The following is a 27,473-nucleotide window of genomic DNA, read 5'->3' as shown; positions in this document are numbered from 1 at the left end:
TGACACCCACCCCAGGAGGAAATCTGAGATTCCATGCTCATACAATTCACAATTTTAATAAAACACCTTTAGACCTTTCCATCTATAAAAAGTATTTGATTCTACCATTTCCAGAATTTAAGTAAAAGATTTTTGTCATTCGTCGTTTTTTAAGATGTTGTAGCTCTGAATCTTTTAATGTATTAATGTACGGAAGGATATGTTTTAAATAGGGTACATACATTTTTTCACAATTGTAGTTGTATTCCTGACAACTTTTCTATGGTTAACTAGAACATTAAAATAAAAAAAGAAAAACTCCATAAGAGTTAAGTTATATTGTTAAACCTAGTCAATCGTGGCTAATTCCAAGATGATTAAAACACAGATTGGCTAATTCCAAGATGATTAAAACACAGATCGTTATCGAGTGAGTATAGGGATCTATATTAAAAGTTAATTCATTGTTATTCCGAGAATATACATAATATGATGTCATTCATGTCATAATCCGTGTACACATTACAATATCTAGTGTTCAAGTATGCGCATCATGTTTTGAATGTATATAAACATACCAATATTTAGTCATTCCCAATGACATGTTCATCTTTTTATATATGTAATTTCATATCAACAAATTTTATTGACCAGATATCCTATCAAAAGGATTGAATACACGGGCAATATTTCTTCACGTGAATTTCACGTGAAAATCTTCACGTGAATTTCACGTGAAAAAAATAACGTGAATTTCACGTGAAAAAAATAACGTGAAATTCACGTGAAGAAATATTGCCTATGTAACAGGCGAAGCCGATATAAACTCTTTAATTATGTGGATAAATAAAGTAGTAATATTTTCATATATTTTATATGAATAATTATAAAAAAAAATAAAAAAAAATATATAGAGGAGATAACTAATTAGGTCAAATATACATATTACATGCATACACTCACACACATCATTACACACACATACAATGCACACACATACAATACACACATACAAACTTAATATTGATTTAGTGATTTAAATCATATCAAATATAAAACATGTCTTTTCGTGGATTAAAAAATGTCAGGTTATTTGACCAATAATCGTTTTATCACATAAATGTCTGATGTGTGTGGTATGTAGTTTTAAGTATGAAATCATATGCAGCGAACTAACGACAATCTTGACGTCTTCGATTCCAGCCTAAACAACCCGGATTACAAAGTTTCCGGACTGCCTAATTCCATGTTCTTGGTCAATATTTATTATCATGTCTCAAGTGAGAATCCTGCATTCTGATTGGTCGAGAGATATCTGGCCTTTCACCACAATCAGCTCATATTCCTGAATGTTCATGAATATTCATAATGTCATGAAAACCATGAAATGAATATTTTTCTATTTGTAAGTGGTTTATAAAATGTTAATATGGAAAAACATGGGAAAGTGAACATAGCTATTAGAGTTATTACTTTTATCTGTAAAAAAATACTTTTTTATTCTTATTTATTAGATACAAAGATAACGATAAAATAAGAAAATAATTTTTTGAAACTAGCTGAATGTATTTATTACGTTTTACATTTTGCCGAATAGGTATAGAGGTAGCAGTAACGTGAAGAAATTTACGGTTTTTAAGAATAAAAGATAATAGTTTTTTAATGGTATAAGTGAAATACAATTTCCTATAAACAAGGAGAACAGTGGTATTTTTCAAAAGATAAGCGTCTTGTGGATGTCATTTCCTGGTGTTATTGCTATTGTATTTTCCTACCGATGCAAGAATTTAGACGAATTGACTAACTGTGGTGCAGAAACGAAATCAATTTAGTTTCTGTCACTCGTCGATTTTTAAGATATTGTTACATTAATTAAGTCATTTAATCCTAAAATATGCAAAAAGGATATGCATTTAATAGGGTAAAGACATTTGTTTTACAATCGTGGTTCACAACTTCTCTATAGTAAACTTGAACAGTTTAAATGAAAAAGAGATAAGCTCTATTATTAAAAGTCATAAGTAATTTCGATTAAAGTATTTAAAAACAGATCGTTATCGAGTGAGTATAGGGGTCTATATTAAGAGTTAATTCATTGTAATTCCGAGAATATATATTATATGACGTCGTTCCTAATAATAATATACATGGCAGCCTGTCATTTTCCAATGTCATTCTGATGATACAGCATGTCATAATCCGTGTACACATTACAATATCTAGTGTTTAAGTATGCGTATCCTGTTTAGAATGTATATACATACCAATATTTAGTCATTTCCAATGACATGTTCATCATTTTTATCTTATACATGCAATTTCATATCAACACATTTTATTGACTAGATCTTATGTCAAAAGGATTGAATAACATGCAAAGCCGACATAAATCAATACCTTAGGTGGATTATTAAGTGCTATATAATATTTACACATATTTTGAAATGAATAATTATATAACAACAAGACCTAGATGAGGTAAATAATTAAGTCAAATGCAGTGTATACATATTACATACATACATACATACATTCACACACACATACTTAATATAGATTTAGTGATTTTAACTGATTTTATTATATTGAGTATAAAACATGACATTTTTGTGGAATAAAACCTTTTATGAAAATTTAAAAACAGGTGATTTGACCCTAATCTTGTATATGCAATATCACTTATCGTTTTATCATACAAATGTCTGATGTGTGTGGTATGTAATTTTAAGTTACATACAAACATATTTACATTGCCACTGCACAGTGACTATATGTTGCTACTAAGCCCAATATTAACATTGTCAGTTAGGCTCTGGCGTGCTAATATCATAATCAGAGTTCAAGAGGTCACGAAAACACTGGGTGTAAGTCTGTATGAGAATTCACTGAAAAATGTTAAATTATTCTTAAAGTTGGTTAATTTGAAAATATATTCTCATCAAAATATTTGAAATGATTGAAATGTTGTATTCATCTTTATATATCTGGTTTCTATATAGGACTATTTCATCTGCTGCTATTGTTTAGTCGGCTGTTCATGACAACATTTCCGGAAGTCAGTGGCATCCAGTATTTCACGCCAAATCAAATGCTTTTCCATCGACTAATATTTACTGATGTGTTTTATTTTCACGTCTTATTAGTTATATATTTTATCTTTAAACGATTATGACTACTTTGAATACAAATATAGGTATTAGTTGTCATATTTTTGACATGCATTGGTGTGTAACATACATTGGGTGTTCTAGCATATCTGTCATGGTGCCCTAACGCGCACCACGGGATATGACCCTCGGATCACAAATCAAAATATTAACATTGCATAAGTTGATATGAATTTCTGGTTATGTCGTCATCAACATGGCCGCAATATCGAATTTCACTAGAAAATGAATAACAGTCATAACATTGACATTTATCAAACTACCTGGACAAATGAGGTATCAAAATGACCATAATAGAAATACATTACAGGGCCAACTTATCCATTATATGAAGAGATTGGTAAGCAGGAAAAGAAAATTCCGATTATTACCTCATAAATGTGTTTTTAAGCATTTTTTTCATATTTTGGTTTATTTGACCGACACAGCAAACATGTTTCCCTACACGAAAATATTGTTTGTTATCGGTTCTCTGACCTCTATTCAATCAAGATAAAAAAAAACCACAGCAGCTCATCAGCATTTCAGACGACACCTTGGCTTTCGACGAACTGTATACTGATGCTTCTGATGAGGACTGCCTGTACAAGCTTCTGTTCTAGATAAGTTAGATAACTTCAGTGGACTGAGACAGTGGAGAAAGTTGAGGACCAGTGACAGAAATATGTGACACTGTGAGACTGTAGTAACCATCTTACACGTTATGTGATGCACAGGTAATCAACAATGGATGTGTTCATTCTCAAAGACACAATATGTTTCGGACACTGTTAATGATATTCATGGATAATTGCTTCGCTATCAGTAGGTATTATGCTGTAAAACTTATTTTGAAGTCGCCACTATTCTACAAAGTGAAGAACATGGAAATGGATTATGGTAACTTTGAAGTCCCGTCTAGATATTTAACCAACTTTGCATTTAAGTTCTCTACTTCTGAAACGGCAATAGTCAATATCATATTTAGGAAATTCTAATTCATCAGGAAACGTCATGTATAGTTAAAAAAAATAACAATCACATGCCTAGTAAACTCATCAGGTGAATTTTCATAAACCTGAAGATGGTATAATAATAATTTCCTTTTGTATCTCGATATATTTGATTGACGGTTTTTTCTGTTTGTTTTTTATTGAATGATTAGAGGTCAGATTATGGCGATAGATTTTTTTTCAAATTAAACCAATCTATAACATTTATGTATGTATATTACATATACTAAATATTTCTTGAAATGATTTGTAAAACTCATGCATGCTATTGGTTTTAGTTATTTCCCTTGGACCAGATGCGATCAACCGTACTGTTCAATGTTTTATTTACGTAATTATCTTGCAGATATAAATTAATGTCGAAAGGACTAATATCATCCATCAAAAGAAGATGTTTATTATCATATCATTCCTTCATTTCATAATTAGTGATCGAGAATATTTGTTCCAAACACTCGATATTTTAAAGGTATGGTGAGAAAACCAAAATCAGTACACACGTACATGTACTCTACAATATCACCACCTAAAGCACAAATTAGTGAGTACACATACGTATATAACCTTCATTCACTACACACAAAAGTGAACCACACAAAAAGGTAATAGAATCTGTTCTGTCGTGTATTCATATTTAAAATACAGTTGTGGTGTCATTCAGTAGTAAGTCGGGATCACAAACTGGTGCGAAACCCTCGGCAAGCCTAGACTTGAGTAAAAAAACTGTCTGAGAAAGTTTTATGGTGCTGGGCCTAGTGCTTAAAAAATCCTTAAAGTAAATTTCGCATCCAGGACAAATCATGAAACCTTAATTAACAAAACTCTATATATTTATATTTTGAAAACGCTACAATTAATTTATGTAGGAGCTGAGGAAAACATTCCTTTCCTTATTTCAATTCCAACAAAATGTTATTTCATTCAAATCGAAAAGGAATTGAACAACAGGCAACGCTTATGTAAGTTTTCTCCTTTCCTTATAAGATTTATACGATTGAACCTAACTATTTAGTTTCTACGACATAGGGTCCTCTATAGATATCCCCACTGATGAAATCATAACAAGCAACTGCTTGAGAGGACACCTCGGCACACTATAGTCATATAGGTTTATATGTTATGTCTGGCGTACCAATGGCTCCCATCCACGACACCCTATACCTCGACCCAACAATTTGTTTTATTTATTTAACGTCCTATCAACAGACAGGGGTCATGTAAGGACGTGCCAGGTTTGTTGGTGGAGGAAAACCGGAGAACCCGGAGAAAAATCACCAACCAGCGGTCAGTACCTGGCAACTGCCCCCTATAGGATTGGCATACATGTATATCTGATTATCATAGTTTTTATCCTTTTGTTTAGTCAGCCGCCAATAATTGCTCGAAATATTCGAAACTGGTGTGTTTAGGTTTACATGCTAACCAAAGACAGTTAACAAATATGGATATTTGTCTTCTAAAGCTGGCCAACAAATGTGTCTGTATATCCATATGTACCTTATATACAACCATACAACCATACATGGCTCTATTATTCTGTCCGGGACTGCTCAAATGCTCGAGCGATATTTTGCCGTTCAATTTAAAATATCATGTGGCACGCTTGTGAATATATGCAGTCTTACATTATCGTGATTATGCCGTGTTTATTTTGGTAACGGTGATTGTCTATGTTTGGACAGGATCCAAAATATAGAACAAAAGCATTCACCCACTCAGGTCTAGCAGGAAGAAAAATCCTCACTAGCTTAAGCGATCTGCATACCTTTTTAAAATATCACGTGTCATTCACACATTATAAATACTTGGGTACATTGTTCTCTGTACACAGCGCATTTTGTGCTTTGTCTCGTCGACTTGGTCCTATTGCTTACAACCTTGAGCTGAGAGTATAACTCTACAAAAGACCCTGGTAAGTAGCATTGTGACGCTTATGTATATAAATATATACTTTTTACTTTACCTTTCGTCTGTAAGGATCGTCATATTTATCATTAAATATACATAGAGGTTCCCTAACAAGTGACTGTTGTTTATCATGTTTATCAAACTCGAGTTAGTTAATTTTCAAATTTTTAAAAGACACGAGCTTTAGCGATTGTCTTTTGAAAATTTGAAAAGTAACTAACGAGAGTTTAGATAAATATGATAAACAACAGTCACGCGTTGGGGAACTTATTTATCCCATAACTTTAACTAGATATATTTATACCGTGGTGACCATTTTCTCGTCTTCATACAATGTGTAATGATATCTTTCCGCCATAAAATATAGTGCCTTAATAGCTAGTGAACTAATATTCTATTGTTTAATACTTTGAATAAGCATCTACCTGTTATACTGTTTATACAATGCTGTTTTAAAGGCCCACTACCTTTCCGGAGCAAAATTTAAAGGTTTCTTAAAAACATTAATAACAAAAGAAAATATATATCGATGTCTTAAGATGAGGTTACAACACCAAACATATGCAAGATTTCCTGTCTAATGTACGATAACAGTGGAGATTCATTTCGCTGTTTTGCCGTCTGGCGCAGTGATAGTCAACTACCGTGTGGCATTTAGGACGACGGCGGGAAACATAAAACGACCCGCGTTATGAAAATTAACATTTTATTTATTCTAATTAAACAGTTCTGAAGGTGATGATAAGTGTGTTAGTAAACGTATAGTTAATAACTTCTGCGACTCTACAAAATTATTGATCTCGTTTTACATTCCTATTTTAAAAATTAAATGCCGTTTCGGAAAGGTAGTGGCCCTTTAAAGAAAATGTGTTATGAAAAGAAGCCTGAAGTCGAAAGCCAGTCGGAATCAAGAGATCTTGGCATTGACCAATCAGAGGCGCCGTAAGTGTTTACACACTGGAGTGTGTAAACATAAATGATAACCAACTGCTATGGAATGTATCACATTTCTATTGTGAAACATGTATAATTATGGGATAAATATATTTCTCTACACTTGTAATATACACTAATACTGGCTGGTCTAGGGCAATACACTCATGTCGCCTGAGGCTGTATTACATGGCTACCCATGCAATAAAGCCTCGTGACGTCACAGGGCCAACAAAATTACTGTTTTCTCGATACGACTGTAACAGTTAATTATATGCTGTAAATAGGTTGGATTTACTTTAAAAGATACAAACAACGGGATTTGCGTTGAAAATATCACGTAATTTTCATGTATGGAGAATTGACTTGCAGTCGCGTTTTTTTTCGAATTTATTTCAAAATGGCGGAAATCGTTGTAGTAAAATTGCTCAGGGAGCATACCATATAATACAAGTATACCAAGGGAGCATAATGAATTATTATCAAATGATACAAACACTACATCCCTACTTTTCCAGAAAATAAGTTTGCAGTTCACATTTCTCATATTGGTTATGAACCATTAACCTTGAACGCTTAAAACTTCAAAACTTATTGTTAAAGTTAAATGGTCTGTGACTTGTTTATTTTTGGCATAGAAACATTATTTTTAGTGTTCTACATATTTTTCTCCGCCTCTGTAAGTTTTAAACTTTCGATATTTACCGACTTTTGTAAAGTTCGTGTTGATACAAATTTGCTTGGAAAAACTTATTATTGTTTATTTTAATCTTTCAAATATTCCCGCCACTTTTATACTTATAGTATCCATGTATAGGGATATGTTATGGTCTACTGATTTACCCAGGGGTCACTGGTCAGTTTGGCCTTTGTTGGTATTTCTTCATGAGGTGTTGCACGTTCTTAGCGAGGTGTTACACAGTCTTGTCGCGGTGTTGCGCGATTCTCAATCTCAACTGGATCTCTGTCGCGTTATATTCCGTGTGAATAATAGGCTGCTCTTGAGCCTCACAGACATCCTTCTCGCGCTCATGGTACCTTTTCACTTTTGTTTCTACGGTATTGTACAGTACATATCGTTCCCGACATCTACCATGTTACCTGAACAGGTAACAACTTTATATGGTTCCTCCTCAAATGTTGGAGTTAGTTTATTTTGTCTCTCCTGCTTTAAAAGAACGATGTCTCCAGTGTTAACATCACTTCTAACTTTGGCATTTCGCGTTCTGTCCGCATATACATTTTATTTATTCTAATTTTTCTTTTTTGTTGACTGTCGCGATCGCGTACATCGATATCTTCTGGATACTACTCTATTCCTGGTAAACGCGTCCTCAACTTGCGTTTGAATTACAGTTCAGCCGGACTCACACCAGTGACAGAATGAGGTGTTATTCTGTAACACATTAAATATTTGTCTATCTCCTCTCTCCAATCTCTTTTCTATATCGGGGCTGTCCTTACTCTTCTCAGTAGAGACCGATTTTGCCTCTCTTCCTCTTCATGGGCTTGAGGCCAAAGGGACGTAACTCTTCTGTTCTCAATCCCCCTGTTCTGCCAGGTAATCAGTAAACAAACCACTGATAAATTGTGGTCCGTTGTCTGTAGTTTTAGGGACTGGTAATCCGTGTATCAGGAACATTTGTTTCAAGCTGCGGATGATCCTTTCTGTAGTCGTTGGCCTCATGGTATGGACCTCATAATATCGACGGTCATATCTAGTTTACAACTACGAATAGGTAATCTCCAGATGAGAGCGACATGAGATCTGCCTTGGGCCAGTAGGTAGTTCTGTTGGTTTAATTGGTTCAGGTGCTTGAGGTATACCAACTACTTGATATGCATGGCACGTTTTACAAAATCTTTCTACATCTTTGTCTATTCATGGCCACCACACCTTAGTACGGAGAAGTCGTTTCATACAAACTAGGCCAGGATGTCCCTCATGCGCGATCTCGAGTATCTTATTAGACAGACTGGGTGGAATTAAAATCCTGGTGCCGCGCAATATGAGTTTTCCTATAACAGACAGTTCATCTTTGATAGGTAGTTAGTGTTTGTTCTCCAACTTGTGCCGCTGATTATTCTGTATACATTTCCTTACGTCGATCAATTCCGGATCTACTGCAGACGCTTCCTCTATTTCACGAGTAGTCATAGCTCTAGGTGTCGCAGTCTGGGCTACAAATCTCACATATTCATCATCATCACCTGCTGTGAAATGATACTTAAGGTTACCGGAGTTGTCTCCCTTGCCCTTGTCGTTAATCAGCCTTGACAAACTATCGGCTATGCTTATGGACCCAGGTATGCACTTCACAGTGTAATGGTAGGCTTGAAGTCTCAGAACCCAACGATGTGTATGAGCACTTGCCTTGACAGCAGATGTAGCAGAATAAATGCATTCCAGTGGCCAGTGTGTAGTTCAAATTCTGTACCATGAAAGTACATGTGTAGCCGCTCACATGCATGCCCATACTATTTCGAGAGCTTCTCGTTCCGTCAGAGAATATCTACGCTCTGTGCTTTTTACTGATGTAGCATATAACGCAATGCTCACCATTTATTTCCTGCACAAGGGCAGCGCCAAACTCAGCAGGACTGGCATCAGTGACTGAGATAGTCTTGGCTTTTCGGTCAAAGTACCCCAGGGTTTTGTTATTAGGTAATCTAGCGTTCAACTCTCTAAACGCAGTGTCCTGTGCGCTTTCCCATACAAATGGTTCACTTTTCTTGGTGAGCCTACTAAGTGGTTCAGCCACTGTAGACAAGTCAGGGATAAACTTTCCATATAGTTCACTAGTCCGAGAAAACTTCTTACCTCGGCTAGATTGTTTGGCTGTCTAGTCTCAATTACTGCTCGGACCTTTTTCCTCCTCCGGACCGATTCCTCTGGCTGATAACAAATGTCTCATGAACATTAACTCATACGGAACTCACATTTGTCTCTATTCAAGGTCAAATCTTTTACCTGAATTGTCTGGAGTAGAGCCTCTAATCTTGCATCGTGTTCCTTGATTGTAGGAGCATGTACAATAATATCATCAAAGATATTGCGTAACCCAACACATCCATGTAGAGCCTGCTGAATGACACGTTGGTACATTTCAGGTGCACAAGAAATCCCAAACACGAGTCTTTTATAGCGATAAAGCCCTTGGTGAGTAACAAATGTAGTAATCGACCTGGACGCTTCACTAAGTTCAAGTTGGTGGAATGCCCACTTAATGTCCAACTTACTGAACACTGTACTTTGGTTCAAATCATACAGTACCTCTTCTACTTTAGGTATTGGGTGTCGTTCCCTGATGACCGCCTCATTTCTCATATCAACACATAGACTGACTTTTCAGAACAGCCACGACCGGAGAAACCCAGGGAGTGGGGCATTCAGCTTTCTCAATCACATCAAGTTTCTCGAGTTTTGCTTCCATTGGCTCTGAGTGCATATGGTATCATCCGCATATTCTGTGCTACTGATTTAACTGTCTGATCAATAGGAATGTCTAGATGAAAAGATTGAAGTTTCCCAAGGCCACTGAAGCATGATTTGTATTTCTGTACAAGTTCATCAGGCCCTAATTTTTGTAACATGTTTACATTGTTGACACCAATTTTCAACACATACAGTTCGGTTGCTGTCTTGTAACCCAGCAGTGCTTGACCTTTCTCTTTCACTACACTGAACTCAGCGCTTATAGACCTACCGTTGTTACCCACTGAGACTTGTGCCACGGAACATCCCAATACAGCCATGGATTTCTCACTTCCGTACACGTTTTTTTTCAGATTTTCTCGACACATAGTCTACATGCTTGATTTTCAAATGTTCCCACAGCTGTTAACCTATAACGTTACAGCTGGAACCATAGTCAATAATCATGGGCACGTCTTGAATACCTCCAATGCTGAATAGAACTGTGGGTTGCTTACAATCGTCACCAATTAAAAAAAGCAAAGTCATCATCACTTGTTTCAACGCAATCGTGTTATTAACTGATCATTTGTCCCTGAGGGCTGCTGTGAAATATTTCTGAATAAATGTCTCTCAAAAGGAATATTGACTTGGGGGTGAAATACTAGTCTAGCTGATTCAAAGCCAATGAATACACAGTTGTGTGGTCCCTGTAGTTACAGTAGGGAACGTGTAAAATATGTCTTGCATCTGCATTCTGTGATGTTGGAAGAACAACTCTCTCTCAAGATGGCGGTCACATAACTGATTTATTGCATTTCGCGGGAGTCGCTTATGAACATAAAACAAAGCAATGACAGGGCCGCTTAGGCGCTTTAAAATATAACTCAATATGTTACACAATTCCCGCGCAATGCAATAATAACGCTTTCTTCTGTTCAGGATCTGTAACCCATTTAACTGTAACAAACAGTTTAAATGCCGTACGCCAATTTTTCCATCTTGCCCCGATTGACTTTGGTTCACCATGACACTCAAATTGGGAATCCCTTCGATATCCGCATTGACAGACGCCGCCATTTCAAAATATGTCCCTTAAACAACTAGGGATCCCATCCCCGTCGCCATATGTTGTATTCCCATTTGAAATGGTTTCTGATTCGAATCTAATCAGTCGTGATTAAACACATGTAACAAAGCCATTGCTGGTGCCCGCTTGCTTAATCACTCCAACTGCGCATGCTCAGGGAGCATACCATATTACAAGTTTACCGAGGGAGCACTTTGGATGCTCTGTCATGTATATATGTACGCTGTTATATTTCCATTCTACGTAAAGCAAATGGAAAATATCAGGCTATGAACTCCCATCTGGTCAAGCGTATGCATGTTTAACTTTTCCGTCGCGTCACTGAAAATGTACATGTATACGATGTATGCTTTCTCCTATACATAAGGGTCAAATAATTTAAAAAGTGGTTTTAAAGTTGTGCGATCTTTAAATTCCAATACTATTATTGTGTTGACAAAATAGTATGTATTGAAAAATATCATCGCATAATTTTCATTTGTTCGCTTGATTTAAACCATTTCTAGGTGAAACTACAGTTGGGAGCAAACTAAACTTGGTATCTAGTGCACTTTGTAGTGCACACGTAGTGAACAACGTAGTGCACTAGACTAAACATGTGAACTCCAGTTCACTATAGTGTTAACTCTAGTGTGCACTTCAATGTTAACTCTAGTGCACTACAATGTTAACTCTAGTGCACTACGTAGTGCACTTCAGTTTTACAGTGCCTGTACGTGATACACACATGTTCCAGTATAACCTTACAAATACAAGTATATTCAAATTTGTGGTATAACTTATATTCATTTTGATATAAATAAATGAATTAGTTTTCCGAATTGACGTAATATGGGGGATGAAAGTAATCCCAACAGTGTGCATGGACAATTAAAATTGTCAATTAAATAACTTGTATTTTTAGATACAGTGTTCATGAAACTACATTTATTCTAGCTGGATTATAGGTTTTACCAGAAATTTATACAGTATATTATCTAAATATCTGATTTTACACATTCATTCACGTAATCACATCCTTTTCTTGGACTAGTATGTATGATGGTCATATGTATACCTGAGCCAGCATATGTTAGTTAAATTTCAGGTAAAACAATTCATGTCCAGAGGGCAGAATAAGTGTCAGAGTGGCGAAATACACATACAATATAGCTACACCATATGTAGGTATATTTTCGCACAGCTGTTAAAAATCCATATAAATTTCTTGCTAGAATTAATTAACAGAGTCAGAGACATATAAAATCTATATTTGTATGTCTCTGACAGAGTTATTTGGGAACAAAGGTAGCTAATAATAACTTTTTGATAAATTTCAGCTTAATTTATTTCAGACTCTTGACAAAATACAAAGTTCTGTAACTTTTCAAAAATCAAAACTCATAGGGCACCTGTTCACCTGTATTTTCAGGAATCACAAATTTTGTGTTAATTGAACGGGTGTATCTCAGAACGCCAACATTTTGGATTTACCTGTAGGGTAGTTTGTTGTGACAGTGGTTATAGTCTTTTTCCTAAAAAGAGTACCAATGCCAACAGGTAAATTTACATGTAAAAGTTACCCGTTGATCCTTATCTACATTTATATTGATTATAATTTTAATTAAATTTTATTTCTAAGTGTTCAGAATTAGTATCAGAAACATATCTATAAATAAATGTTTCTGTTAATATCTATGAAAATATAATACATAGAATTTATGAATGAAATTAAATCAAATTAATGATGAAGTTATTTCAAGAAGTTTAAAGATTTCATGATATATCTAAAATCCCTGGCATCAATCTCAATAGATTTTCAACAGATTGATACTAAAATCAAATGAAATCCTTTTAAACTAAATTCACATGGAAGTAACTTTCCGATTCAGTAATATCCAAGCAAAAAATCCAAAATAGAATGATTTTATTTCAACTTAGTGTAACACCAATTTGATTAAAAGTTTGAAACAATATAAGCCCTATGCCTAACTATTGAAACGTGATTTTTTCCAACAAGTTTGTTTCATAGATATCTTTTAAGTGACCTCTCTCTCTATATATATAGTACATGTAGCTTCTGCGTTAATTACCTACAAAAGAGTAAGTGAATATATGTCATATATGACTTCCAAACTTGATAATGTATTAATTGTATAGACTAGCCTTTTTTTTAATTTAACGAAAACAATATATTTTAAAAAAGTTATATTAGGATGCATCCTTTATCGAAACTATATAATTTTCCTACTTTATTATAAGATGGTTTTTCTAGATCAGTGTGATATTACATGATACTGTAAATGTATTTCATTATAGCAAATGAGCACCCAATGATTAAACTGTTGTCCGTTTACAGTGCTGTAAATGATATATTTTTGTGGATGTTAGAAATGACTTATACATTTCTTTGCTATGGTCAAGGACGTATAAATCCTTGGCTATGGTTGATCTTCGGTCAAATATTGTTACTAGATACAAAGTGGTATATGTACCATCATCTTTAAAAAGAAAAAGAAAAAAGAAAACTGTTAATTTGGTATTCTGAGCATCAAAAGTTTGCAACATTTTTAGAATTACAAGACCTACAACATATGGACTTCAAATAATGTTACCACTATTGCAACTGTATTATATTTACATCTATAATGTGCATTAGAATGATTATGGTTAGATGTAAGACTCCAAGTAACAGTCTACAATCTTATTTCATTTAGTATTTTTTTACAGAATTAAGTGACTTCTAAAAATACCTTGTATCTAAAATACACATAGAGCATTAAATACCATTGATACTTTCAATGTATTATTACCAATGTTTAAAAAACATCATATATGTGTGTTTGTGTCGACTTCAATATATAATTTAAACTATAATCAACAGGTCAAAAACTTTTATGATCTCTTTTTTCTCCACTCATTTTCTAACCAAATACTTAAAGGTATACGTCTATGTGATAAAAGAAATCAACTATACACATTCACAATAAATGAAACTTAGCTAAGAATGAAGCCCTGGAGAACTCCTGTGTCAATACAGAATACTGTTATATTCAAACATACACTGTTAAAAAAAACCTGATTTTCTGATAAAATTGAGATAAGATTTGGAAAAAAAAATTCACCTGGAACCCAAAATACATTGTTCTTAATATTCTGCATGTAGTTCCTTATCAATTCTTAGCATTTACAATTTATATAATTTTTTTATATTAAAGCACTGATTATATAATTTTTACATTACATGTATATTGTAAGAAATATATTGAAGGAATTATTTTCCAAAACCCACCCATGTTACCTACGATACTGAAATACATATAAATCTCAGGTGACTTTACAGGTAAAAATAAAGACAGCTTATATGAAACAGTATATAATTGCCTTCCCATTGTTTCCTAAAACAACACCCACCTATTGTTGATAAATATGTTGGCGTTCAGAGAACACCCCAATTGAACTGGCTTCATAGCTAATTACAGGATTAGGGGAGGGGCAGTCATGCATGACAAGACAGGTGACCCCTAGCTTGGTTATTGCCTTAGGCCTGGAGCCTGGCCAGTGAAGGTAAAATTCACCAAGCGACTTATGAGGGTATAAGAAAAGTGTAATAGCCAAAACTGCTAAATGTACAAAATCTGACATTCTATATGTGAAATACAATTATATATAGCTGTTAATTTTAGAATGACAAAAACAAAGATATATGATTCAAATAAATAAATAATAAAATCCAAAAAAAAATTAGTTAAATACATGAAATAAATTAAAATAAATATAGCTATTTATATCTAGAATACCTAATATTTGAACTGAATAATAAATGTAGCTATTAGTAAATGTGTTATAACAAGTATGAAATATTTGATCCTAATAAATAAATAAATTCATTTATTTTCTAAAAAATTATCTAAAGAAAAGATGCATGTGGTCAAGCCATATTGCAGCTTACGGTATAGTCTTTACTTAACTATTAAAACTCATATTAGGCTAAATTACTCAGATGAAACCCATGTATAATAATGTACACCAATAAAAGTAACCATTTTATTTAATAAATTAATTATTTACATACTAACTTAGTTATACTAATTTTTAAATACAGAGTACATTTGGTAATTCATCTGAAATAATTTAAAGATATTTAAAACCATATACCAAATATATACATGAACAGATTGTACATGTACAATTTATGCAATAAGTAGGAGTATCAGGCTCATTTATCTTGTGCACTACGATGTAAACTCTAGTTCACTACAGTGTTAACTCTAGTGCACTACGTTGATAACTCTAGTGCACTACAATGTTAACTCTAGTGCACTACGATGTTAACTCTAGCTAGTGAACCGGAGTTAACTTTACTTGTGCACTCCAGTGCACTTCACTACCAAGTTTAGCTTGCTCCCAACTGTATATTCAGAGGCTGATGATATGGCTGTTCCGTTTTTTTAACTTGGTGACGTCAACACTAATAATCGTAATGGAAATATAAATAATAAACTGTTACCAGATTGGCCATACAGTTTATATCAAGCCCATCCGTTAGAAATATAAATGTTCATGGGCGCCATTCTATTTATCTTTCTGCCGAATTGGCTTTTTTTTATTTTGGAATATATTATAATATTGGATTTATATAAATATAAATAAACACCACCAAAAACATATAAACATGAGCTAGACTATGTTGTTCAAAATATGCATAGGCATATGTATAATCATAGCAGATGTAATTATTAATTTTTGACTATCATATTATAATACAATATAAGTACTATTTATAAATTACATAATGTATACACAACACAATTCAAGCTTGATCAATACCATGACGATACATGTAAACATGTACAAATATATATGTAAGATGTATGTACATGTTTGGCACACTAACAAATACTTAATTCAGATGTGTTTTTTTCTTTTCTAAATACATGGTATATATGTTTTACACGATTATTTGATTTTTAAGCATTGATTACACTTATAATTGAAAACATTTGAAATAACACCTTTTTATATATTTTTGTCAATTTCTACAGAAAATGGAGATTGTTATATAAAGTGAACTTCATCTTCAATTCCATTACATCTACCGTATTCACATGTTCACTATCGCGTTTCTATAGATCTTATATAAATTAACACATCTTAATACATTTTTATATATGGACATGTCCACATCAGTCTGTTTCTGGCCAGAAACATTAGTAGTTACTGTTTCCATAGAATACAAATGTCCATCCGGTTTCCAAGGTAAAGAATTATGCAGAATATTTTTAAGCTTCACAGTGTGCATATATTTCAAAAGCCCTTGGATATTCATTGCGTATGCAGATGTGACAATCGAAATGAACTCAGTAAATGCACCTGTCCTATTTTTAGCAATACTAAATTTTTACCTAAGTGGTACACCCACTTGGTTCTTTTGGACTATATTGTTAACAAATGATGATGCAAATTTAAGAAAAATGTGAAACCGGGAAAGTTGTCATATAAAGATACTGTTGGAAGGTCTATTTTATTTTCAAACATATTCATGATTACATCGCTGAAGTTTCATCTGTTCAAAACAATTTGTATTGTTAGTTATAGTGATATAACAGTTTTTCGGTGCTTCAGTCAGAAAATGTATGGGAAATTGATTGGGGATTTTTCGCTTTTTCGAATTTTTATTCCAATGTTTCCTCACTTCCGGTTACTGTACACCTACACATTTTTGTATTTACAAGCTAAACAATAGTAAGTGACCACAATGAAAATTTCAGAAATATCGGAAAGCGGGAAGTTTGCCATATCAAGGTCAATATCAAGTATTTGGTGAATTTCTGCAAATCATCAATATCGTATATGTTAAATCTAATATTCTAACAATTGTCCTTACATTAGTATTTTAGGATTTCTCAGAACGTTATTCTTACATTCCCTCTTTTGGTTGAAACTTGCTGTTTGGTAAACGGATGTGTTTTGTTTTAGAGTGATCAATTGGAAGAAGTTGCGTCGATTGGCCATATAGACATGAGTGAACATTTTCCGAGCAGCTGGGCAGATCTCACAATGGTGAGTATATCATCAAACATTTATCTGAATGATATGTAGGCATTATTGTTTCCTGATGTCGGAAAACTACAACATAAAGGATCTTACATGAGTGGCTATGCCATCTGAAAATCAAACGAGTTCAATAATTTGATAAAAGGCTCGTGGCATATCAAGTTATTTAACGAGTTCGATAAATTTCATATCACATAGTCACGAGTGTAACATTCTATTTATCACATAACTTTTACTAATAGAAATATAAGTAAAACTTTAAATTTCGTTTCTATACAAAACAGTAGAAATCCGGCTCAGATTTGACGTTTCCGTCTACTAAGGCAACCATGCGACGTTATACACGTATATAGATTATGACATCAAATTACCCGTACCTGTGATGTCATTTTAGTGTTATTACACATGCGTCTTACTATATTCATTGCATATGGCCATGTGACATAGCTTGACAATTTTGTAGTGGATGGTTAATGGTTACACAATAAAAATATGTTGTTTTTTCCATTACTCCGGAAAATAACCGAATATGGTGTTGATTTTTTTACACATGTATTTCATTTTTCGATAAGTTGAAATAAACCATGATCAATGTTTTGATACATGTCTTTACCTTACAAAACTCTCAACAACAAAATTCAAATCAACCCCAGAAACTTACCGAGCATTATATTTAATTTGTTTTGCATATAATATTCAGATAATGTCATTTGTGCAGAGATGTTTTTATATTGGCATTTTTGGATCGTCATAACCTTTTTAGGGTCGTTATGGACGTTCTTATTCGTGATTAGGAATTATGTTATCATTGTTGTCATTCCACTGAAACAGTTTCGTCAACGCAAAAGATCAATCAAACAATTAAATAATTATCCTTCATTAATATATAAGGAAAGACAATTTCCTTTGGTGACAACTTCTGTTTTATTTTTAGGACGATGAGTTGATGAATTGAATTCCTCTTGGAACAAAAATTGAATAAACAATTATCTATCAGTATTATCAGGATGTAACCAAAACATTTACAATAGAATTAAGAAATTATTGCAAAAATCGTCCGCCAAAGCAACGGAACGATAATGTCTAAATTGTGTGACTGATTCAAAATGGAGATCGAAGAAAAAAAAAAAAAAAGAAATGTGATGGTACCGGCATTGTTCTGATGTTTTATGTAGCCTTTAGCCTTGATATAAGTTAAACAACTAATTTAAGGTAAATCAACATTAAGTAACTGTTATAATAGTATTACTGATCGTCGCTTCGGCTTCTTAATTTGCTGTTGTAACGGAGACATTCTGACGTACAGTAGTTACGACACACGTCACACAGGGACATTGCACATTTTATTCTTATTCGGTACCGCAATGTTTCACGACTCGTATGATATCGAACGGAAATTGATCCGATAGACCAAATTAAAAATTAATTAAAAAAATAATAGGTAGAATAGGCCTACACATACAACGCCCCTAGCCAAGTGTATGAGCAAATGAAACAGGATAGAAGTTTCATGAAGTCCGAATTCAGTGAAAATTGAAATATTTTGCATGAATGGTACTTATCACATCAACCCCGTTGTAACTAATTCATACTCAAAACTTGCAAATCACTTTAAAGGGAAATTTGCATATATATCGGATGCAAACCAATTGTAATGAAAGTGAGATTATTTCGTTTTACTGTGATATGCCAGAAAAACACACTGTGGTGAAGTGTGTTTGAAATGATCAAACGCGCTCGCTTTCCGCCATTGCACATTGTGGTCGGTTCTTGTATGCCGAACTCTGACCCTTGCTAGTGGAGCAAAACAACTTTCGTGTTGAACTACTCAAATCGCTTTTAAAGTAGTGTGTTTACAAGAGTATGTGTATGCTTCCGTTTAAAAAAAAACAATTCCATCAACTCCTCGGTGGTTATGTATTACATTTGTTTAAGTTAAGTGGCATTGGCTCGGGTATGAGTACTGAATGATTTTGCTATACGATATGAATTTCAACGTTTTCAATTAAAACGTTCTTACATTGCCTCTTTTGGTTGAAACTTGCTGTTTGGTAAACGGATGTGTTTTGTTTTAGAGTGATCCATTGGAAGAAGTTGCGTCGATTGGCAATTTAGACATGGATGAACCTTCCCCGAACCGCTACGCAGATCTCAAAATGGTGAGTATATCATCAAACATTTATCTGAATGATATGTAGGCATTATTGTTTCCTGATGTCGGAAAACTACAACATAAAGGGTCTTACATGAGTGGCTATGTCATCTGAAAATCAAACGAGTTCAATAATTTGATTAAAGGCTCGTGGCATATCAAGTTATTTAACGAGTTCGATAAATTTCATATCACATAGTCACGAGTGTAACATTCTATTTATCACATAACTTTTACTAATAGAAATATAAGTAAAACTTTAAATTTCGTTTCTATACAAAACAGTAGAAATCCGGCTCAGATTTGACGTTTCCGTCTACTAAGGCAACCATGCGACGTAATACATGTCTATAGATTATGACGTCAAAATACCCGTACCTGTGATGTCATTATAGTGTTATTACACATGCGTCTTACGATATTCATTGCATATGCCATGGCTAGACAATTTTGTAGTGGGTGGTTAATGGTTACACAATAAAAGTATGTTGTTTTTCCCATTACTCCGGAAAATAACCGAATATGGTGTTGATCTTTTTTATATTTCATTTTTCAATAAGTTGAGACAAATCATGATCAATGTTTTTTGATATATGTCTTTACCTTACAAAACTCTCAACAACAAAATTCAAATCAACCTCAGAAACTTACCGTGCATTTTATTTAATTTGTTTTGCATATAATATTCAGATAATGTCATTTGTGCAGGGATGCTTTTATATTGACATTTTTGGATCGTCATAACCTTTTTAAGGTCGTTATGGACGTTCTTATTCGTGATTAGGAATTATGTTATCATTGTTGTCATTCCACTGAAACAGTTTCGTCAACGCAGAAGATCAATCAAACAATTAAATAATTATCCTTCATTAAGTAAAGTAAAGAAAATTTCCTTGGGTGACAACTTCTGTTTTATTTTAGGACGATGCATTTGCAAAAGAGAGAGATTGACCTTGCAGACAAAATAAGTTATTCGAATTCGTGCTTAGACACACTTTTGTCTTTCAAGGTGATTATATCATTAAAAATCAGTTTTAATTATATATTAGCATCATTTACTTGACATATTTAAAGATTGAATCTTCCTTGGGTCGATTTCATGGGTTGATGAATTGAATTCCTCTTGGAACAAATTGAATAAGCAATTATCTTATCAGTGTTATCAGGATGTAACCAAAACATTTACAATATATTTAGAAATTATTGTCAAAAATCGTCCGCCAAAGCAACGGAAGGATAATGTCTAAATTGTGTGACTGATGCAAAATGGAGAGTGATCGAAATGTGATGGCACCGGCATTGTTCTGATGTTTTATGTAGCCTTTAGCCTTGATATCAGTTAAACAACTAATTAAAGGTAAATCAACATTAATTAACTGTTATATAGTATTACTTATCGTCGCTTCGGCTTCATCATCTGCTTGTAACGGAGACATTCTGACGTACAGTAGTTACGACACACGTCACACTGGGGACATTGCACATTTTATTCTTCTTAAGTACACGCAATGTTTCACGACTCGTATGATATCGAACGGAAATTGATCCATTTACCAAACTTCAACATTAGTGACGTCATGATGGTCACGTTTTGGGTGTCAGGAAACCAATTTATCAATCAAAGAAATCGACTTGTCAACAAAGTTCAATCCAAATTCTTTCAATTGTATTTTTATTTATATTGCATATGGAGATCATCGGAAAAGTTTGTGCAGCCCTTTAGGTTTGGTGGACTCATGTGAGTATATAAAGCCTTTGAAAATATACTACAAAAGCTGCATCTAAAATTAGAAAAATGTGAAAAAAGAATAAAAAAAATGCATTTTGGTTACAAATTTATTGACCAAACAGTAAATCAAGCTTCACTCCGAAGGAAAAGTCATTTACAATGTGATTTCATGGTTGTAGACAACTCTCCAATAATTTTAGGCAGAAAACTAACTTTTAGAATGAACTACAATCTCATAGCTCTTCAAACATTTGTGACAGAAGTATTGATTAAACTCCAAAAATTTTTGAAATGAATTAAAACTATTTGTTTACTCCTTGTTTACTTCAAACAAACATAACATTAATAACTCCACCCAGGAACTATATAATTGGCTCAGGAAAACAGCAGTGAAGTATAATACATATTGAAGTACTATAATTCATATAATAAAGGGATGTAGATAATTCACTTTCAATGTCCTTATAAAACGTCACATATTGCCTTTTATGGTTGAAACTTTATCAATCTTGGAAAATCGTGTTTGTTTTAGAGTGACTCCATTGGAAAACTACCATGTCAGTTTTTTATAATATGGATTTTTCTGTAACAATTGAATTCCATAATTCAAAATGGTTTATATCATTTGAAATGTTTTATCTGTAATGTACACATTGTTTTTTACCTCAAACTACCAAAATAATCACAAAAACTTAATGAGTGAAGTGAAAAAACATCGGAAATGATATTTAAGAACCTGACTTTTGCCTGATAATCAAACGAAGGTCAATATCAAGTATCAGAACATATTTTAATTTCTGAATCTTCGTTGATAAGGTCATATCACTAGTCACGAGGATCCTATATTCTATAGAATTATCATCATAACATCCGTTTTCTTACTGTAAGCAATTTCCTTTACGTAAGTCGAAACCTACAAATTTATTCTGTTTACAAAACTTTTAGTAAAAATTCGTGAGTTGACGCAGTTCAGTCGTCTATAACAACGGTATTTGAATGACACTGAAATATCATGTATTACGTTTTATATTACATTCAGTCAAAAATCTTTTTTGCTATGTCATTAAATTTAGATTTATGCATGGGCGCTCGTGGCGGCCCGACTTTAAGATAACATAAACAATCGAATTGTGAGTATTAATGCATTTTAACATCAATTTTTGACTAAAATTCAATCACCATCGGTGTTTATTCGTTTATATGGAAACTGCATCGTATATTTTTGACTTGGCTTCATTTTGTATCACAGTGAGTTTGGAACGTCGTTTGGTCTATCAAGGTGATTAGGTCTTGAGTTTGTATCTAAGTATTTACTTTACTACAAGCAACATCCAACAACAATATTCAAATCAATATCAGAAACTTACCATTTTTGTAGTTAATTTAATTGGTTGCATATAATATTAAATATGTCATTTGTTTTAGATGTCTTTATATTACATTTTTGGATCGTCAAAACCTTTTTAGGGTCGTTTGGACTTGGTTTTATTTTTGATTAGGTATTATAAAGTTTAAGATGTTGTCATTTCCATGAAACAGTTTTGTCAACGCAAAAGATTAATACAAACAATTAAATAAAATATCCTTCATTAATATATAAGGAAATGACAGAATTTCTTGGGTGACAACTTCTGTTTTATTTTAGGAAGATTTATCAATTGAGAGAAGATGACCTTGGTTTCTGCGTTTAAATAAGTTATTCGAATTCGTAAGGAAAACGTTTGTCAACAAGGTTTTGATTAAATCAATTAAAAAAACAGGCCATTTTGAATTCATATCATTTGACTTTCACGTTTTGGGTGTCAGGAACCCAATTTATCAATTTCAGATGGAAATCAAATTGAATTAAAGATTGAATTCTATTCAATTGTATTTAATTTTCATGGTTTATTTAAAAAAAGTTTTTGTAAGCCATTTAAATCCTCTTGTGCAAGTATTATGCAAATTGAGATAAGCAATTATCTTATCAGTGTCATTAAGGATGTGTGACATTTACAAAATAGAAATTATCGTGCAAAAATCGTCCGCCAAAAGAAACGGAAGGAGGATGTTTTCCTAAATTTAGCCTTGATATAAGTTAACTAGAGTGATCTTCATGACCATTACCGGCAATTGTTCTGAATTTTTATGTCGCCTTTCGGCCTTGATAAAACCTAAACAACTAATTAAAAATGGCAAGGTTATTGAGCAAATTTTCAAACATCAAACCCGTTGTAACTAGTTCATACTCAAAACTTACAAATCACTTTAAAGGGATAATTGCATATATATCGGAACTTAACATCAAACCCGTTGTAACTAGTTCATACTCAAAACTTTGCAAATCACTTTAAAGAAAAATTGCATATATATCGGTACGAATGGTAATGAAAGTGAGGTTAGTTTGGTTTTTACTGTGATATGCCGGAAAAAACACACTGTGGTGAAATTTGTTTTGAAATTATCAAACACAATAGCTTTCCGCCATTGCACATTGTGGTCGGTTCTTGTATGCCGAACTCTGACCCTTGCTAGTGGAGCAAAACAACTTTTGTGTTGAACTACTCAAATCGCTTTTATAGTAGTGTGTTTACCAGAGTATGTGTATGCTTCTGTTTAAAAAAAACAATGTTAACTCCTCGGTGGTTATGTATTACATTTGTTTAACTTAAGTGGCATTGGCTCGGGTATGAGTACAGTGTACATATTGAACCTACTGAATGATTTTGCTATACGATGTGAATTTCAACGTTTTCAATTAAAACGTTCTTACATTGCCTCTTTTGGTTGAAACTTGCTGTTTGGTAAACGGATGTGTTTTGTTTTAGAGTGATCCATTGGAAGAAGTTGCGTCGATTGGCAATTTAGACATGGATGAACCTTCCCCGAACCGCTCTTACGCAGATCTCAAAATGGTGAGTATATCATCAAACATTTATCTGAATGATATGTAGGCATTATTGTTTCCTGATGTCGGAAAACTACAACATAAAGGGTCTTACATGAGTGGCTATGTCATCTGAAAATCAAACGAGTTCAATAATTTGATAAAAGGCTCGTGGCATATCAAGTTATTTAACGAGTTCGATAAATTTCATATCACATAGTCACGAGTGTAACATTCTATTTATCACATAACTTTTACTAATAGAAATATAAGTAAAACTTTAAATTTCGTTTCTATACAAAACAGTAGAAATCCGGCTCAGATTTGACGTTTCCGTCTACTAAGGCAACCATGCGACGTAATACATGTATATAGATTATGACGTCAAAATACCCGTACCTGTGATGTCATTATAGTGTTATTACACATGCGTCTTACGATATTCATTGCATATGCCATGGCTAGACAATTTTGTAGTGGGTGGTTTATGGTTACACAATAAAAGTATGTTGTTTTCCAAATACTCCGGAAAATAACCGAATATGGTGTTGATCTTTTTTATATTTCATTTTTCAATAAGTTGAGACAAATCATGATCAATGTTTTGAAATATGTCTTTACCTTACAAAACTCTCAACAACAAAATTCAAATCAACCTCAGAAACTTACCGTGCATTTTATTTAATTTGTTTTGCATATAATATTCAGATAATATCATTTGTGCAGGGATGCTTTTATATTGACATTTTTGGATCGTCAAAACCTTTTTAAGGTCGTTATGGACGTTCTTATTCGTGATTAGGAACTATGTTATCATTGTTGTCATTCCAATGAAACAGTTTCGTCAACGCAAAAGATCAATCAAACAATTCAATAGTTATCCTTCATTAATATATAAGGAAAGACAGTTTCCTTGGGTGACAACTTCTGTTTTATTTTAGGACGATGCATTGCAAAAGAGAGAGAAGATTGACCTTCCAGACAAAGTAAGTTATTCGAATTCGTGCTTAGACACACTTTTGTCTTTCAAGGTGATTATATCATTAAAAATCAGTTTTAATTATATATAGCATCATTTACTTGACATATTTAAAGATTGAATCTTCCTTTGGTCGATTTCATGGGTTGATGAATTGAATTCCTCTTGGAACAAATTGAATAAGCAATTATCTTATCAGTGTTATCAGGATGTAACCAAAACATTTACAATATATTTAGAAATTATTGCAAAAATCGTCCGCCAAAGCAACGGAAAGGATAATATCTAAATTGTGTGACTGATGCAAAATGGAGAGTCATCGAAATGTGATGGCACCGGCATTGTTCTGATGTTTTATGTAGCCTTTAGCCTTGATATCAGTTAAACAACTAATTAAAGGTAAATCAACATTAATTAACTGTTATATAGTATTACTTATCGTCGCTTCGGCTTCATCATTTGCTTGTAACGGAGACATTCTGACGTACAGTAGTTACGACACACGTCACACAGGGACATTGCACATTTTATATCGAACGGAAATTGATCCAAAAAAGCATTATATTTTTTCATATATGAAGCGTGACCTATGCAACATAAAAAACTTAGTTTAGCAGACTGATTAATGATCAATCAATTAAACTTTACCTCATTAGGAGGATAAACCTTCGATTATGGCTAATGATTCTCATTATTGGAATCAGTGTTAATTGTAAATAACAAAGTATTTATATTTTTTAAAATAATATTGCAAAATTGTATTTGAATCGGCTTAAATAATTCCTATGATAAATTCGTTAAACACGATCTTAAATGAGTGATTATGAATATGTAAGTTCACATAGAAACTGCCTTAAAAGTTAATTTCTTTCCGCCGATATGCACCCCACATTGTGGTTGTTTCTAAATATATTTGACAAAACTTGAATAGATGTAAAAAATTTATTTGTGTTTTAACGGAGTTCATTTTTACATTAACGCATTGATAATATTGACTGTATTACATTAACTAACAATTTTATGAGATACGGACAAGTAAACGCAATGAATCATTCTATCGTTGTACATGTATCAATACAACATTGTTAATTTAGACACAATAACTTTTAGGCATTTGACACACACTGGACCTAGCCCCTAAAGTTGAGCCAACTTTACGACTCCTGGTGTAACCATAAATCATTGAAGGTACGAAATTTGCATCCTGTGTTGTGAAATTTCATCATGCAAAATAATCGACACAAACGTTTCTGTAAATTCACAAAACTTGCATAATTGTTAACAAAGAAATGTTGCACATATGCCGGATACATACCAGATTGTAATGAAAGTGAAATTAGTTTTTGTAAAGATCAAAAGAATCGCTTTCCGCAACTGTATTTACAAATGGGTCAATTGCACATTGTTTCACTTGTATGCCTAAAACTGACCCTTGCTAGTGAGCAAAACAATTTTGTGTTGAATACTTAATCGCTTTTATAGTAGTAATTTTGACATTAGTATGTGTATGCTTCTGTTTAAAAAAACAAATTTCCAGTCAAAACAACGGAATTAGGGTGGTTATGTATTACATTTGTTTAATTAAGTGGCTTAGCTCGGGTATGAGTACAGTGTACATATTGAACCTACTGAAAGGATTTTGCTATACGATGTAAATTTCAACGTTTTCAATTAAAATACTTCACAATTACATTTTAACCATATTTAAATTTAGTGGTTATGTGTAACAGAATTAGCCCACATTTAATTGTCCCTTTTAACTTAACATTTCTTATAGCAGTAGAACTTCCAAACCTGACTTATTCTGATAATTACTATCAGAGAAGAAAAACAAATCCTTTCCCTTTGTATCTTTATCCCTGGAGATCATAAAGTGTGCATACCCTTTCTAGATATAGGCTATCGTGGTGGACTCATGTGAGGATGCACTGAAACCAAGCCTTTGCAAAATATACTACAAAAGCTGAAACTAAAATTCAGTAAAATATGATGAGAAAAAAAAAAGAATAGAAAAAAATGCATTTTTGGTTGCAAATTATGACCGTGCAGTAGGTCAAGCCAGGACACTTGAAGGAAAAGTCCTCTCAATGTGGTTTCATGGTAAAGGAGACAACTCGCAAGAATTTTAGGCAGACGCTTGATTTATGACAGTGCCTCAAGCTCTTCAAACATTTGAATGACAGAGTATTGATTTAATAACTCCTAAAATTTGAAAGTTATGAATTAA

The 27,473-nt window shown here is 33.2% G+C and overlaps 1 long non-coding RNA gene across 2 annotated transcripts; it reads left to right on the top strand.

Annotated features, from left to right (window-relative positions):
* The first annotated feature begins 5,668 nt into the window (after nucleotides 1–5,668).
* LOC138331481 (uncharacterized) lies at nucleotides 5,669–25,515 on the top strand. Of its 2 annotated transcripts, none has more exons than XR_011209695.1 (3): nucleotides 5,669–6,050; nucleotides 19,596–19,679; nucleotides 24,209–24,296. It is a non-coding gene; the product is annotated as an uncharacterized lncRNA (long non-coding RNA). The 2 variants fall into 2 exon arrangements; XR_011209694.1 differs by lacking the exon at nucleotides 24,209–24,296 and adding an exon at nucleotides 25,209–25,515 and having other exon boundaries at nucleotides 5,672–6,050.
* The last annotated feature ends 1,958 nt before the right edge of the window (nucleotides 25,516–27,473 follow it).

Source organism: Argopecten irradians, chromosome 9, assembly GCF_041381155.1.
Source record: "Argopecten irradians isolate NY chromosome 9, Ai_NY, whole genome shotgun sequence".
Taxonomy (NCBI): Eukaryota; Metazoa; Mollusca; class Bivalvia; order Pectinida; family Pectinidae; genus Argopecten; species Argopecten irradians.
Note: the sequence above shows the minus strand (reverse complement) of the source record. Positions and strands in the feature narration are given on the sequence as shown.